Consider the following 14,789-nt stretch of genomic DNA (forward strand, 5'->3'; position numbering starts at 1 on the left):
TATGATAACCATCCTTGTGTTTGGGATGAATTTTGGGGATATAATCTTCCCCTGATGCAAACCCTCTGCATCCACTCACTAACACAACAAAAGCAGATCCAAGATACCCACCTGCAGTGCCATGTAAGTTACCCAGTTCTGCCTAGGGCCCCACCTATCTCATTTCAAGTAGGACTGCAAAAATCAAGTGATAGTGCTTACTCCCACTGAGATTACTGGTAGTTCTAATGATGCTCAGGGCATACTATACCAAGAAGAATAACAGCCCAATGGTTAGGGTGCTAACTATGAATTCAGCAGAACTAGGTTCAAAGTCCTATTCCCACAGGGTATGTCTACACTAGCCCCCTAGTTCGAACTAGGGAGGCTAATGTAGGCATTCGAAGTTGCAAATGAAGGCCGGGATTTAAATAACCTGGGCTTTATTTGCATCTTCCCTCTCGTGGAATGAGGTGTAACAGTTCACTCGAACTAAGGACTTAGTTCGAGTTAACATTTGACTGCCGCGTGTAGTTGCGGGCAGTTAGTTCGGACTAGGGGGATTTAAAAATGGTGCCCAAATGGAAAGATGCAAATAAAGCCCGGGATATTTAAATCCCGGCCTTCATTTGCAACTTTGAATGCCTACATTAGCCTCCCTAGTTCGAACTGGGGGGCTAGTGTAGACATATCCTCAGAGATTTCTTTGGCATAACAAATAGTGTCTCCTAATTTCTCCCATCTGTAAAGTCATTAAATGTGACAGAAATGGGAGGAGTGTGTCATATGAGTACCTAAAATAGATACTTGTGCAGTAGAGGTCTACATGGTGAACAGAAATTTGACATAAGCTGTTAGAATACAGACTGCTGTGAAAGAATCTCGGCATGCCCCCCCAAAAGTAGATTAACAGGATTTATTTAAAAGATCCTTTCTGCGAACTGCGTCACTCTCAGGTAGCAGAGTGCCACCTAGAATTTTTAGCACATTAGCATATTCATTAGCCTTTAAACACAATTTAAAAAAGAGAAAAGTATCCCCCAGTCTCATACTTCAGCCAACTTTCTCCCACTTGATGACACAAATGTTAGGAATTTGTATACCAAGTAATAACAGTCACTGCACGCCATCAGGACGCAACCTACTTAGATCTGTTTTTATTTACATTTTTTGTCTTACTGTAAGGGACACAAAATAGATTTTAATGCCTCCAAAATAAAGACACAGAAATTGCCACTGGTTAAAGCCAATGGTCTGTGTAGTCCAGTTCCCTTTCTGAGACAATGCTCAGTCCCCGCTATTCAACAGAAAATCCCTACAGGAATTAATTATTAGCAATAGACAGTATCAGCTTTCCATTGTATAAAGACCTGAAAAATTCCAAACCATTAATCAGAATGAGGTATTTATGCTCTAGCATATCAATACTGGTGCTTTTCATGAATATTAAATCCATGTTGGTAATAATTCTTATGTTATATTTAATTTTAAAATGTATTGTACATACACAATAACTGCTTCTAAAATCAACTAATTCAGTTTTAAACAATAGTCTCATATCACAGGCCGCCTGCAGAATTCCATTAAAAAACTGTTTGTGTCTGAAAGTGGGGGAAGGGTGGGAAGGAGTAAGGAGGACTTCAGTGGGACTGAGAACTCGCCCTTATTTTTCTAATTTATGTTCCAAATTCTATTACTAGGCTAAGATTTTACATTCTCGGATTACTCACAGAGCAGATTTCATAGCTATCACAGCTCTTAAAAGTAAGGTTTTAGAGTATAAATGCAAACATGTCTTAGACAAAATAATGCAATGTCTGTAGCAATACCTAGGAAATTTTGCAGTAATGAAGTTTCAGCCTTTTCACTACATATACACCAGAATTAAAATTCAGTGTGCAGTTATTCTGACTCTTTGCTTGCTTGCATCAACTAAGCTTGCATCAGAATCGTGCATGTGAAAACAGAATCTGGCACTCAGTTTCTTACTTGAAAATGTTACACACTGAGTAATGGGGCAAAAATAACCCACAACCAAACATCTTAAATGACATGCAGTTTATGAATTTGTGGGTTATGAAATGATATCCTGAAGCCAGACACAGACGCTCTTCACTCATGGCATCAATTCTGTATAGCGAGACCCCATACATTCCTGATTATAGAAAAAACATAGCAGAATATTTGAAGATGTTTTAAAAAAACCAAAGCTATAACCATCTGCTTATCATAGACATCTGCTGCATCAAAGCAATCCGAAAGTTTCAGAAAGCTTTTCTGCTCACAAGATGTATTTGCTGCCAAGAGGCTAATGACATGCATGAGCACACACAAATTCTGAAAATACGAATGGTTATGTTCTTACTGCAGTAATGTTTTTAGACTAGGGATGAGTTGGGCATGAGCTGAGCAAGAAAAGGAAATAAAAGAATCACATTTCCAAACTGAACGTGACATTTTTTTCACATTCAGAACCTTAGTGAACATTTCCCACTAACTCCCCGAATGCCTGAAACGTCTGTCTTCCCTTTTCAATCTTCTGTCCTCCCCACCTCTAACTAATAACTCCATCTTATCTCCGAAATAGCACATCTACACTTCAGGGAAGCCTCAAAATTAATTTGAGGCAGGCTTCCCTAATGTAGACATGCTATCTCGTTTTAGAGCCCCAGGAGGAATAACTTAGAATGGCTCTGGTGACGGGCTATTTTGAAATAGCAGAAGTGGAGCGACTATACAGCCCCTATTCTGAAATAACTGAAATAACTATTTCAGAATAGGTGTTATTCTTCATAGAATGAGGTTTACAGAAGTCAGAATAAGCTGTCCATTATTTCAAAATTATTTCAAAATAACGGAATGGGTGTGTTGATGCTCACACAGTTATTTCGGAATAATAGCCATTATTCCAAAATAACTTTGCTGTGTACACACACCCCAATAGACCCATCTATACATTTGGGGCCCTGATTCAAACCTCAGTGAAATCAGAGAGTCTTCCCATTGACTTCAATATTCTTTGGGTCAGGTCTTTGTACTTCCTTTACCCCCCTAATTTTCCAGTCTCTAAAAGCAAAAACAAAACAAAACGAAAAAGGGCAGGTGGAGGGCAACACGCTCTTTGAAGCAGGGACAATCTCTTTATATCTGCAGAGGACCTGGCACAGAGTCACTGTGGTAATATAAATGTAAATATAAATATAAATGTTAAATTATGGTAACCAGTATTGCCAGATGGGAAAATGCCAGATTTCCAGAGTCTTGTGCCTTTCAGAATGTTGCAGGAATGGAGAGAGAAGACTACCTGAGGGCAATGGAGAGGAAAGGAGAGATGAAAGTCAGAGGGACGTGGTATTTTAGCAAAGCTGCAGGGAGATGAGAATCTGTCTGAATGAGATGAGACATTAGGAAGTTTTGGACAGAATTCTAGTGAACCTCTGAACTTTTGACTTCACATGAAATTAAATCTGCCCTGCTTAATAAGACATTTATTTTTGGGAACCTTTGGTTACAAGAGTGGTTCCTCATTCACACTTTGTACTATCTGCAGGTATGAAATAAGTACAAGAACAAGCCAGACCCTGCAGTTCTTACTTGGGCATGTGTAGGTCAACAGGATTTTGTCCTGAGTTAAGAATGTGAAGGAATTGTGGGATTTGGCTCAATATTAATAAAATATGTGACTATACTATGCTGATGCTGGAAGCGCATCAGAAACATATGCCTCAAATGACCCACAACAGTGATTATTTCAGAACTTAAATAAGAACAAGAAAAATGAGATGAGCTTTTATCAGGCATCCAAAAGTGTCTGATATGCACTTTTATGTTCTTTTTAACTGAACAGTCAGAGCTCACTCAAACCTAATGGCTACAATATTAAGTCACACCAATAATCCATGATCAAAGAAGTTCATACAATGCTCTGGACTCTTAACATTTCTGTGAACACTTGATTTCTACTAATCACCCGTATTTACAGAGGTTTTACATTTTGCTGCCAGCTTCACATTGTCCTTGAAAACATGGGACAGAATCATGCAGGTCAGAAATAGAGAAAAGAGCTCTCAGCAAATTTAAAAGCAGAGAGAGACTGATCAGCATACAGACTCCATTCCTATCACAGTTTACACAAAATTTATTCTTAGAATAGGCAAGTTATTAATCATGCTGACTGGCATGCATTATTCAGTGCAACACTGCTGGATAAAAACAGCCCTAGCATAACCAAACCCATTTGAAATGTGCGTTACTTGAGTATCTTTATGAGGCAAAATAATAAAGTTAGCTTAAGAGAAATGGAGCCCTTTACTTACATGACTTGCAAGAGCTTCCAGCAGCTGGAGTCTCTGAATTATAGTGCATGCAGATGTTGTGCTGAGAACCCCCTAACTTTGGCACCAAAGATTACATATAACTCTCTGGTGCTTCAGACTGATAAATAATTTCCTGATTCCCCTTTAAAAATATCCTCACATAATTTTTTTTATCAGCGGTGCATACTGACAACAGAATGCAAAGCAGACAGTCTAGTTGTAACTAAGGAAAGAGTTCCCTGCTGGTTGAATTTAAAAAAAAAAATAGAAAGAAGAATCCTTGACCTTGGCAATTTGAATAAATCTACTATATCTGTTGGCCCTCTTCTCAGTGCATATTTGAGCAGTAACATAAGAATGAACAATTTTAGCAAAGGAACTGTGGCATGACATTTTAAAAATGTGTAAGTTATATGCATGCTACTTCCTACAGAGACACATTGTTCATATTTTCAGCTTTTACTTTTGTAACCCTTCTTCCAGGTGGTGCCTTCAGCAACTAGAGTGGGGTTCAGTACCCAGGGATTCCTTTTTAACAATATAACCCAGGAGGGGATCAAGCTCCCATCTTGGGAAAATTATATACCACTCCTGCACACCTCTGCAACCAAAACTTCCCCATTTATAAGCACAAAGTCTGAGTGTAAAAAAGAAGCTTTTAATGACAGGAGTCACCTGACATTAATTAGGGAAAGTGCCACATGCAGGATTCATAATCATGAAACTGAGTAGGACTCCCATCCCAAAATGCGTAGGGCTTGTTTTCTGCTTCTTGAGTCCAACACCAACATTCCTGTAGCTTGCCCCCTCCCCCGCAACAGCCCACTCTCAGTTGCTTTCCCTAGTCAGTGCAGAGTTCAGAGATTCAGCTGCATGAAATCTCCTCCCACTATGAGGGAGAGGTAAAAGCCACCATGCTCGCTCTCCTGTCCAGACTCCTGCTGGCCATCTGTTCACTTCTCCTGCCAGCTAGCTGCTCCCACTCAATATACCTGCCAGCCACCTGCTCATCTCCCTCTCTGCTGTGAGCTCTGCAGATCAGTCTCTTTGTAATTTTTAGCTCTTAGCAGACTGGGAAGAAACACAGTCCCCCCACAACTGATTTCAACTCTGATTGAGCATTTAAAATATCGAAGAGGCTCCTAATGAAGCGTATCTATCTCTTTGTTTGAGTGTGGGTTAAATCAGACTGACAAGACATTTCGGTTGTGTCTAGACTGGCAAGTGTTTCCGCAAAAGCAACCGCCAGCTGTCCACACTGGCCGCTTGATTTTGCGCAAAAGCACTGACGTTCTACTGTCTGAAATCAGTGCTTCTTGCACAAATGCTTTGACGTTCCCATTTGGGCAAAAAGCCCTTTTCCCTTTTGCGGAAAAGCGTCCATGCCAATCTAGACGCTGTTTTCTGCAAATGCTTTTAATGGAAAAACTTTTCCGTTAAAAGCAGTTGCGGAAAATCATGCCAATTTAGATGTAGCCCTCATGTCTGAACTACTTTTTCTTCCGAAAGAGGATATGCAAATTCACGGGAATTTGCATAGCTTCTTCCGATCTCACTTTCGAAAGAGGATCTTTTGAAAGTGAAAGTGGTCTGGACACAGTTTTTTCGGGGAAAAAACCATTTTTCAAAAAAACCTCCTTTTTTAAGGAAGAACTTTTTTTTTGAAAAAGGGTTTTTTTCCAAAAAACCCACGTCCAGACTTCTTTCACTTTCGAAAGATCCTCTTTTTTGAAAATTCTACATAATCTAGACATAGCCTTGGAGAGGTCTACACCTCCTAGATAGGACACCTGTCCTCATCTCTCTTTCTTTCACGGGGCTCTGTCATTCAAGCCCTGGGCTTAATAAGGTACTTGCAGCTGCAGGTGGCCCCTCATCTGGGTCAAGTTAAGCACAGTCCTGATTCCCTGTATTCATACAATAATGCCAGCAACATTGGTAACTGCATTTCACTATACCTGCAATCAGTACTAAAGTGATTTGTAACTCAACACCAAAGAAAGTTGGTTACTTTAAATAACACTGCTTCATCTGCAGACTGTCTAAGCAGAGTAGGTGTGTAAATATAGTTTGCTCCTGAATTAATTCCCTCCCATTACAGCTAGCTGTCAGGAGAGAATTTATTCAGTTCATTTAGACTCTGTTTAAATCTTATTCACAAAAGTAACAATATTTTTTCTGTGATTTCACCAATATCCAAACACTAGGGTTTCCAGATGCTGCTCCTTCTATTTATTCCTATTAATATTCCTAAACAGGTTACTGTTGTTTTTCTATTAGTCACTAGATTTTCCAGGAGTTTCAATGTCTTAGCCAGTAAATGCATCCCAGACGTAACTTAGCATTCATGATATCATACGTAGCCTGGGAGTAAACAGCCTTCTACAGATTTCTCCCTCCTCCAAAAATAAGGGATTTTTCCCCTTTCCCCCCTTTTTCCCTCTTTTTCCCAAAAAGTGGGAGGAAAGGGGAAAATAACTATAGCTTTTGTAAAACAACAAGACAAGCATTTTGAGCAAGTGTCAACAGAGCAAAAGAGATGGACTCTGGATCAAACACAAGACAATAATGCAGATCAAAATATTTAGCTATAACTTTTGAGTAGAAAGAAGATCCATGCTCTTTGAGGAAAATATATACAAAAAACAATGGGCAAATGGCATTAACATTTTCCAGATCAGTTCCTCATTTTAAATGTTAGTCGTTCAATTGCCTGTTCAGTGAGATTTGCCTTCCAGTCTACAATATAAATTAAGGAGTAAGGAAAACTCAGTAGTAATAGAAATGTAGCCATGTTAGTCTGGTGTAGCTGAAGCAAAATGCAGGACTATGTAGCACTTTAAAGACTAACAAGATGGTTTATTAGATGACGAGCTTTCGTGGGCCAGACCCACTTCCTCAGATCAAATATTTGATCTGAGGAAGTGGGTCTGGCCCACGAAAGCTCGTCATCTAATAAACCATCTTGTTAGTCTTTAAAGTGCTACATAGTCCTGCATTTTGCTTCGAAAACTCAGTAATAATTTTTATAAGCAAGAACCTATTCTGGCCCTCCCTTTATATCTTTACTGTCCATTAATTCCTTTGGTTCTGAGCACCACACCAGTTTTAGCCATAATTCTACAAACCCTAACTCATGTCAAGAATTCTTAAGGGTGAAACCTGCCATTGTGCAAAAGGGCAATATGATACATGATAGAAAAACCCACTTGTGCCCTATTTTGAAGTCTTAACAGGGAAGTATGTGGTCCATAGGCCTTTTGCTACTTCCTGCTCAGGGGTAAACATCATCGTCATAGACGTTTACAGTATACAGACTGAAAGAAATCATGTTCCCATTAATTCAGTGGGAATACTGCCATTACATTCAGCAAGGCCAGGATTCAGCCCAGCATGCATTTCAAGTGATACTTGAACAGATATATAACAATTTACAGACCAAAGAATCTATTTTCTTTTCAAAGTGCATGTACAGTTCCCATGTCATGATCCACAGGATTGGTTCTACTCCCCCAACTTTGGAACAATCTGTTGGCAGAACCCCTGAGCTCTGTGTAGCAAGGCCAGATGAGACAGCCTCCTGGTAGAGAGTCTTGTGCATTCTTCAGGATTAATGCACTTCACCAACTATTTGCAATGACACTCAATGAGGATTTTCAAAATGAACAGTACATCAGTCAGCTGGAACTCAGCACAGGAATTCCTAAGGTTAGCATAGAGAAATGAAAGCCAAAGCATAGTCCATTCTAGTTAGCCCAGAGCACCAGCCAAACTCTTTTCTTAGTCAATGCTTAGCCAGACAGTTGGCTGTAGCAGTCATCCACCATTTGGTTCTTTCCTGCACAATCACAGAGGCTTAACGGTCTGAGAATCCAACGTCAGAAGAGACTTTTTGAACCCACGTCATAAGAGGGTCTGCCTATGGGCTGCCTCCACCCCTTAGCTGATGGAATTTTATCTTGGAAGCTACAAGCCAATGGCTGGAATGGCTTGTGGCATCCTTGCACCATGTCCAAAAAGCATAAGGCAGTGCCTATGGCCAATAGCCACATTTGTCTGTATATCCAAATGACCATAAATATCAACATTACAGATTAATTCATTCCACTTTATGCCCAATATAAGACATTGACATTTTATGTGAATACAGGCAGTCCCCGGGTTACATGGATCCGACTTACATCGGATCCCTACTTACAAACGGGGTGAGGCAACCCCGCACTAGCTGCTTCCCCCCAGCAGACCAGGGAGACACGAAGCTAGCGCCCCCCTCAACAGACCAGGGAGACGCGGAGCGGCTTTTCTCAGCAGACACCTCAGCTTGAGAATAAAGGACTGAGGGAAGTGAGGTGTGGGAGAATAAAACTGAGCTCTGGAGAAATGTTTGGCTAGAGTTTCCCCTACAATATGTACCCGTTCCGACTTACATACAAATTCAACTTAAGAACAAACCTACAGTCCCTATCTTGTACGTAACCCGGGGACTGCCTGTAGTCTCTAGTTTTGTCCAATCTGCGCAGCATAGTGTTCATGTTTTGCAGCTGCACAACAGCATGGGAAGGACACAGCCTGAATAAATCCTGAACTTGGTTCAACTAAGATGATGTTGATTCTAAAATCATTGTAAATGGCCTGTGACAGATGATGTGATGTCAATCCAATGGAGAAGCTCTGTGTGAGAACTGGAGGAGTTGGTAAGTATAGAACCTAGACAGCAAAGCTGGAAACTGATTTGACAGTTTCGTTGTTCAGATTGGAGTTGCAGGTGAACCTGGTCCTAGGTTTTGCAGTTTTGTCTGTGACTATGGAACATGGAGATCAAGCTTAGCTGACTTCCTCCTCCATATACTAGAGTGCTTTCTGAGGCTCTGTAGTAAAAGAACAATATCATCAATATAGTCAGGGTCTGTGAGCAAGAGATCATTGATCTCATTGCCTATGGATCTGATGGAAAGCTGTATTATGAAACAAAAGAATGCAGGGGTCAGAATGCAACCCTGCCAAAAACCAGATACTGCTTTCAAAGGTGCTGACATCCAGCCAAGCTGCAGTGAATTCCATTTTCAGGCTGTGAGGCTACTTCTGACCTCATTCCATAGTCAGTTACCAGGTGAGCATACCAAGTTCCTTCCAGAGTCAATTTATGTCCCACCTCACACCTTCCAGTCCTTTGTTCTCAAGCTGGGGTCTCTGCTCAGCTTCCCTACGGAAAGTATCAATCCATGTGTCACTGAAGCCTGCATCTTCCCCAGGACTCCTTGTCGATCTGAGTCAATTTCACCAAGTTCTTTTATGGCTGTTCATTCCACCCAGATCGGAAAGTGACACATACACACCTATCTCTCAACCTGCCTTGAGAGCAAATGATCCTTTTTTCCTCCACTGTGTAGCTATACAAAATACAGGGGGAAACTGTGGCACACATAGGCTTCCTAAAAATATTACAGAAAATTCCTACTTTACCATATCCTATTTAAAATTGAAAATGACTGGAGTATTAAGAAGATAATAGATGATATCCTGGCCCAATTTAAGTTAAGGGCAAAGCTACCATTAACCTGAACAGAGAGCCAGGATTTCACCGAAATTATCAGAAATTGAACCTGTACTCCTAGCCCATTGATTTTATTTTCATTCACTACATTTGGTATAATTGATTCTCAAAATGATCCCATTGGTGATAGTTTAAGAGCAAGTGGGAATGTGTGTCACATCAGTATCTTTCTTTATCCTTGACACCAGAGGCATCTTCTCTTATGAAATGAGAAAAGAAATCTTTTATGTTAGAGGTCTGATCTCTTGTTGAACATAGCTACCTCTCTGGTTTTTTGATGATACAGCAAGGTGGCTTATAGGCTAGATATATTTGGTTGCAAAATACCTGGTAATTTTTGGTGCTGTATAAATCACAAGAACATTAAACAGCAAAATTATTATATATTATATTTATTTATCTTTTGAGGGTTTGGGGGGAAAATCTCATCTGAAAGTAGCAAGTAGAGCTTTTGCATTCACTGTGCAATAGAGCTAATAAAAAAATCAAAACAGTCTGACTACAAAAAATGTTAACAGAATTATTTCAAATGTTGAAATGTTTAAGATTTTGGTTCTGGTTGTCATGGTACCAGGGAATACAACAGAATGAATGAAACTACAGAGTTTTTCCTTCCACATTTGTCTATTCCGTTTTGATGCTTTGTAATTTTTTCCAAGTTGAGGAAGTTTTGATAAACTACAGAATAGAAAAATACAATAAATGAAAAAAGAAAGAACAGATGGCCCTTATTTATTCTGTTCAGTGGCAAAAAGAGGAGAAAGGGGAAAGAATAAAAACCAAAATTTCAAAACACCAAATTTCAACATTTCTGGTTTTAAATAATTTAATTAAAAAAACAGATTTAAAAAAAACCTGGAAACTTTTTATGGACATTTCCTTTTTCAGAAAAAATGTTTTGTTGAGAAAAAAAATAAAATGAAAAATTGCCAGCAGCTCATCTGTCCAGTACCAACATCACTTACTACTTTCTAAACATTTTAAATTTGGATTGTCAAGAACTTTGAAGTTCAGTCATGGTTTCTTTCTTATTTGTAAACTTTATTGAAGACATTAAAACACAGGAACAACTTCAAAGCCTGGTTTATTTGTAATTGAGATGCCTTTTCAAGTTTTAGCCGGTTATTGAACAATGATATATTGAGTTGAATGAGGGCATGTCTACACTGAAGAGGGTTTTTTTGAAAAATGGTTGTTTTTCCTAAAAAAAACTTCACTTATGTCCACACTGCCCTGTGGAAAAAGCACAGGTGCCCTGGTGGCCATTCCATCCATAGTAATCCGAGATTAAATGTGAAATAGCATCCATTCGGTATGGATGCTATGTTTTGAGAAAGCAGAACTTTTTTTGATGAGCTTTTGCTGTGTAGACACTCTCTTTGGAAGAAGTTTTTCAGAAGATCTCTTCTGGAAAAGCTTCTTCTGAAAGAAGCCTGCAGTCCAGACATAGCCTAGGAGACAAGTTCTCCTTCCCTTTCCATTATATCCATTTCCACTCTTAAATTCTTAAAACCTAAAATTTACACAGTCTCCTTGCTTCAGCCCTTTCCTTTTCATCTCTTTTGACTACTTCTTGTTCCCTTCCTTTCTGCCTACTGGTTTTAAAATGTGTGGGTCAAAATGCAAATATATTTAACACTGTTGGCTTTTTAGTCAAATCAATACTTCTTAAGACAGGTTTCTTTAAAACTGGTATGGATCTCAATGGAAGAAAAATATCACAGATGATCCTTGGGTATAAGTCTCACACTAAGTGAGCTCCTTTGCAGCATCACACTCCAGTTACATTGCCTATCTTGCTGCCTTCCTTCCTAGATATACTTAGTCAAACAAGTACATCACCATCACCCCTATCCTCAACTTACTCTGATTGTTGACATTAATTTCACAAACCAGTTCAAATATTCCTACCTTGTTTTCCACTTTTCATGGACTAACTCTGTACTGTCTAATGGGCCTTGGTTGAGATTTCCCCTAGCTCTGCTCTCACTCCTCTCAGCCCCTTCACCTAGTCTTGCCACTGCTACTGCAAGAGCCTTCTCTTTTGTAGCCTCCTGACTTCTAGAACAGTCTTCCTGAGTTACTCCACCTCAGGCTCTTCCTCTGCATTAAGGCCTGTTCTACACTAAAGGTTGATCCAGATACATCATTCAGGAACATGAAAACTCCACATTCCTGAATGATGTAGTCATAGGTGACTAGTGCCTGTAGGGAAAGGGGGTGCAGAGCTGTCCCCCCAAAGAGACAGAGAGAGGGCACCCTGTTTAGCAATTAAAACTTTGGTTGAGGCAAGAGGTGGGGGGCAACCTCCTGAATGCTACCATGAGGATGGATGTAGTTAAGCTGACCTAACTCCCAGAGCAGACATGTCAGTGGAAGAATTCTTCTGTCAGCCTGGCACTATCTCCTCTTGGGGCAGTGGCTTACCTATGCCAATCCTGCCCATAAGCCTAGGTAGTGCTGAAATTTACCTTAATTTAGCGAATATAACCTGCGGGTTATATTCATTTTTACAAACCCTGCACCTCCTCTGCGGGGTATACTCCAGTGCAGGGTATACATTTTTTCTTTTACTCACCTGGTAGTGAGTGCTCCCCCACCCTTTCCCCCACTGCACAGCCACCAGCTGCCAGCCTCTCTCTCTTCCTGTACGGGAACTGGGAGATGAGCGTTCCCTCTGCCCCTTCCTGCACTGCACAGGTGGGGGAGAACTCACCCCTCCTGGTTCGCATGCAGCCGCACCCCTCCTGGAGGCTGGAAGCTGACGGCTGCGCAGCCGCAGGAAGGATCAGGGGAGCATTCTCACTCCCCCACCAGGAGGTTGTGCGGCTGCATGCGAACCAGGCGGGGTGAGTTCTCCCCCACCCGGAGGGTGGCTAATTCCCTCCCCCGCCCCGTAGAAGCCCTCCCCTGCACAGTTTGAAACAAAACTCTTATATACCCAGAGGGTTATACTCGTGCGTGCGATATACAAGATTTTTTTTTACTCAAACTGCAAAAACCGCGGGGTATATTCAGGTGCAGGGTATATTCATTAAATTATGGTAAGTCAGCAGCGCAGCTTCAGTATTGTAGCCCTCAGTAGGGTTGCCAGGTGTCCAGTATTGACCTGGGACGGTCCGGTATTTTCACCTCCTGTCCGGTAAAAAAATTCAGAAAATACCAGAACCTAAAATGTGCAGTATTTTTCTGTTTTTTCCCAAACCAGAAAGTGAAAATCCTGGGTGCTTACCGGGTTCCGCAGGGGAGCTGTCTGTCCTGGCGCAGGGAGGCAAGATGGCAGGCGGGCGGTCGCCAGCAGCCTGTTAGGGCCAAAAAGCCTCAAAAGCATTTCTTAAAGAGTTCACATTGGTTTTTGTTTGTGTAACAACTCTCGGGTCTTTTTTTTTGGGGGGGGGGGGTATTTTTTCAGAAACCATCTGGCAACCCTAGCCCTCAGTTATCACCAAATACATCTGTTCTATCTTGTTCATGCATTTTAATTGCTATTATTTTTCATTCAGCTGGATAGCTGTATTTTTTATTTGTTTTTACTATGTAGAGTATTTGAAATGTAGTTTTCATGAACAATGTTAAATAAAACAGGACTGCTCAGAATCCACGTTTCAGGAACTGGCCCTAACATTGTAGTGTGCCGGCTTTAAGATGCAGTGAAGTTTGTGTGCGTGTTTATACAGTCACTGCACCAGGACTTATCCGATACTTTGTAAAGCACTTTCAGATTCTCAGAATATACAAAGCACTATTGAAAACCAAATCCAATTCTGTTCTATAATTACATTTACAGTACAAATATCTGGAAGATGCAACCAGTTTCAGAGCCAACTAATTAGCCACAAGTGTGCTTCTTTTGCTCATCCAAGGGTTCTGCTTTTAGTAAAGAGAAACAATTTAGTGTGCAGCGCACCCTGAGCATGTGCACACATGCTGTTAGTTTGTTCCCAGCACTCAAGTCCTTGTCAGCCATATCACAGCTGTATAATCTGGAAAAAGCATTCCGTGTGCTTTGTTTTGTACTACGATTGTACATGATTATCTCACTGTAGCACAGGGAGTCAGCGGAATTTCTGAGCCCCTGGGCAAGGTGGTGATGGGGAGCTCTGAGCTACCAGAAGGGACAGGGCCTCAGCCAGAAGGAGTGGGGCCGGGTCAGCCAGATCATGCCATGCTCCCGAATCCTCAGCACTGCCAGGAGTGCACTGCTTGGGTCTCTGGCAGAGATTTAAAGGTCCCAGCCTCTGGATACCGCTGCCTCCATGCCCTTTTGAATCACATGCAGGCAGTTGCTGCCTTTTATCCTCCTCCACCCTCGTTGGTGGGCCTGCTATCTGAGCAGCATACAGTGTTGCTGTTCCCAGGATATTACAGAGACAAAGTAGGTGAGGTAATAACTTGTATTGGTGCAACTTCTGTTGGTGAGGCAGACAAGCTTTTGAGAGTACACAGAGCTCTTCTTCAGGTCTGGATAGGAGCAGTGCTCTGCATGTTATTGCTAGGTTTAAAGTGACATCTCTTTTACCAAATATTATAGATGCATTCACATTCAGATGTATCAGGATTGCAGTGAGTTCTTACAACTAGAGTATTTTTGATTGTCCTCTGGTAACATCATGATGACTCTAGACTATTGGCCAAATATTGAGAAGTGAAGCAAAGCCTGAAAGGAAGGGAAATGCACTGAAGCACAGCAGGGCTGGGGAAAGCATCTTCAGTCTTGGCTTGTGCTTTGTGGTCTCTTAACCCGCATTGCTGGGCTTCTGAAGGATACCAGTTATGGCACCCTGCTTTCTTCTAAAATTATATTTGATATGTGTGTTTCCATGCTAAAAATACTATTTGATATACTGCTAACACGGTGGTTACCAAACTGTGGGTCAGGATCCCAAAGTGGGCCAAGACCCCATTTTAATGCGGTTACCAGGGGAAGCATTGCCAGGACC

The 14,789-nt window shown here is 41.0% G+C and overlaps 1 protein-coding gene across 6 annotated transcripts in view; it reads right to left on the reverse strand.

The window, feature by feature from the left end:
* C1QTNF7 (C1q and TNF related 7) overlaps positions 1-14,789 on the reverse strand; it is a 132,537-nt gene that overhangs the window by 41,673 nt on the left and 76,075 nt on the right. Inside the window, exon 1 of one of the 6 annotated variants that reach the window (XM_006136962.4) lies at positions 4,296-4,545. The exons of the other annotated variants lie outside the window; for them this stretch is intronic. The gene's annotated coding sequence lies outside the window, so the exon portion shown is untranslated. Of the gene's footprint in view, positions 1-4,295; positions 4,546-14,789 lie in introns of those variants that run through there. 6 annotated transcript variants of the gene reach the window in all.

This window comes from Pelodiscus sinensis, chromosome 5 (assembly GCF_049634645.1).
Source record: "Pelodiscus sinensis isolate JC-2024 chromosome 5, ASM4963464v1, whole genome shotgun sequence".
NCBI classification, from domain to species: domain Eukaryota; kingdom Metazoa; phylum Chordata; order Testudines; family Trionychidae; genus Pelodiscus; species Pelodiscus sinensis.